Below are 3,240 nucleotides of genomic sequence, written 5' to 3'. Positions count from 1 at the left end.
AACTTCCCAGTTGCACTTGTAAATAGCCACCTGGTTTGCCTCCGGCCAGTTGGGATTCTTAACTGTTGTTGTTGTTGTTGTGTTCTGTCGTTTCGTTCATTGTGTGTCATTGGCCCTGAAAAGCTCCTATGGGGAGCGGTCAATTAAGTATGTATTGTATTGTATTGTATAAGTACAAGCGAGACGGAAAATATCAGTATGCCGTTTTTGCGCCATTCGTGGGATTTGGTCTCTGTTACGAGTTCGATGTTTTCGAGGACAGGTTACCTGCAAACTAAACTGAACGCAGGGTTTTCGGAACAACAGCAAGATTTATTCCAAAATGAACGTAGTTTCCACAAAGTAAAACTCTAAACAGCACGTACTCGATAAACTTACACGGCCTCCGCCAACTTGAATAAACACTGATTCTGTCACACTTGACTAAACACGGCTAACGCCAACTCTCTTCGCTTGTGAACACTAGTTAAAAAACATCGCTCAGACTCACTTACTTATACACTTTCACAATGAGATTCTATAACTTTCTAAAACAGTAAACAATCTAATCACAGAAAGATTACAAAACACACCGATTTGGAAACACTTACGAACGAACCTAAAAATAAACAAACTACAAACTCTGGCGAAGCTTCTAGAAAGTAACGCTAGTCACGCAATGCTATTTTTCGTAACAGTCTACTGTGCTCGCCAACATAGGGCACGCTTAATATTGCTTCCACAAAAAGATTAATCATGAACAGAACAATTTCTTCGACCATGCAATCGAGTTCCCCCAATTTCAGCAGGGTGTAATAGGAATTCATGGCTGCGCCAAGCACTTCAGCAAAAAGGTTGGTTCAAAATATTACCCTTTACCGTTTTACCCTTTACCCTCTTACCCTTGGAAAAGTGTTGCCGTACTCCAACGTGAAAAGTTAGCTTAGCGACCCGGCCTGAGACTCTCATCAAAAATCAATACCCTCGTACCCGGCAGTTCTCAATACACGTTGTCGTTCATCTGTGAAACTAAAGACTTTTGCTGTAGGATTACAAGGAAGTGAATTCAAGGAAGTGATTTTTGATGGGAGCAAAAAACTGTCTCCCACCCGGAGTGGAAGTAATTGGAGCCTCAGGCCGGGTCGCTAAGCTAACTTTTCACCGTTGGAGTAACGCGAAGTTTGAACAAAGCCTTTCGATGGCTTAAAACGGGAACGTTTTCAGAGATTGCCGACGTTTTATTCGGCCTCTGTGAAGATTCGACGCCAAGCAAAGACCACGGAAGGAAAAATTAACTATCGTCTGTGCTCTAACCGGAATTTCGAGGCGACTGGAGCTGCAGGAGAGAATTTACGGCCGTTTTCCTTCGGCGGATCGGATCGACTGCTTCGTAAGAGTACCCAACCTTGGGAAGTATATATAGAGGGAGCAAACCGGTTCCACTAAAACTATCAGGAATGGCCGTAAATCGGCTCAAAGACCACACAGGAGGGAAAAAACACTCAACTAAAGTAAGGTAAGACGATTTTTATTTAAATCGCTACATTTTCATAGATCCCAGAAACAATCGTTATTTTCCCCATACAAACCCTCATAAATATGCAAATCGCTACAAAGGTCATCATATAAAGAGCTGCTCATATATCAAGCTTGGGCTACCTGTGGAGAAACTGGTTGAAAACACCTCGACACGCAAACGGATTGATATGAAGAACGGCTGATTCAACCAGCACGTAATGACACAGGGTTGAAACGTGTATTATCAAGGAATAAAACCTACTTTGAAGAACATCGGTTGAACCGTTTTGAGAAAAAAGGTGGATGTTTTAGACAACCTTTGACTGTCCCGAAGGCAAGCTGGCGGTCCCGCCACTGAACCCGCGACAAATGCAACAAAATTACAGAAACACGCTTTCACAAAACAAGAAACAGTTTACATACAAAGACAATAACAATAGCAAGGAGTTCACACTTACGATCAATTAGCGGACAAAAGCGATATTAGCGTTGGAATTAGCCTTATTGACCTCTGTTGTCCTTGCCTCAATGGCGTCCCCACGCTAATAGCGGGAGCAAGCCAAGCGAAGCGCTCTTCGTTGCTATGTGACGTCACTTTGGCAGTGATGAGTCGGTCAAGGATAATTATTGAAAACAATAGAGTCGCCCCCTCCCTCCTGCCTGAAACTGATAAACTATGATTCAAGGGAAATAAAAAATACGCGTAAAAACTCGCTGAACAGTCCATATGTGAAGTGTCAATACATCATTTTAAGCTTATCATTCCCTTGATCAATTATTATTTAAATGAAGAAACATGAAAACATCTCATTAGTCACCTTTTTTGCTTGCTAAAACTTGACATAAATTTACCTTACATGTAGCGAACTAAAGAATGAAGTTTGTCTTTTATTTCATATAAATCTTCCATCAATACTATCACAATATTTTTCTCAACAGAAACACATAACATTTATGTTTTGAATACGGAAGTTAAAATTAAAAGCAGGTTATACTATCATGATTTACTAAAGGCTGTTCGTCTTACCATTAAAGAAGTGTTAGGAGCTTGGGTTTAGGCTAGAAATTCCTTCAAGAAGCGCTTGATACAAACTCTTGCTTCAACATGCTTAGCCCTGGCTTTACCAAATCTCTACAGTGCCTGGCATCGGCTAACTTCGTTTTATCAAGCAGTGTGTTGAGAAAGTTTGCTAAAACAAAAAAAAATTATATCAAATTAAACAATCTTTTTGGTTTGTTCAAAAGGCGGATAACAACATCATAGAAACAATCATACAGAACTGTTCAGTTACGAAGATTTCTAGCTATTATATTCTGACTTGCGACAGTTTATCTCGGCTTTACGGCTTAGTTTATTTCTCTGCTGAACGTGTGCAAGAACACTCTTCGAGAATCATTGTCAGCTTGTCACCAAAGCACCAGCTTGCGCGTGGATAATGTTTCAAATTGGCCAATGAGAGTGGAGAATGTAATACGATCGCCATCAAGCTACAACGGCCGTAGCCACACATCTAGCTGAACGGATGGGAAGATTATAGAAAGTCGAACATTATTTGGAATTCATCCACCAAGAATCGTTGTGTGGTCCCGGAGTGGAGTTGATGTGATAGGAAATTTATCTGGGCTTAAGACTGTGGTGTTTTTATGGCGATTCGGACCGTTGGTTCGTGATGCGAGAGCAATTTGTGGGACGAGATCGCCGCGAGTCACCAGCCTTTCTTCTCTTTATGAGGGGAAATGACA

This window comes from Montipora foliosa, chromosome 2 (genome assembly GCF_036669935.1).
Source record: "Montipora foliosa isolate CH-2021 chromosome 2, ASM3666993v2, whole genome shotgun sequence".
NCBI classification, from domain to species: Eukaryota; Metazoa; Cnidaria; class Anthozoa; order Scleractinia; family Acroporidae; genus Montipora; species Montipora foliosa.
The sequence above is the reverse complement of the archived record's forward strand: the minus strand, read 5'-3'. Positions refer to the sequence as shown.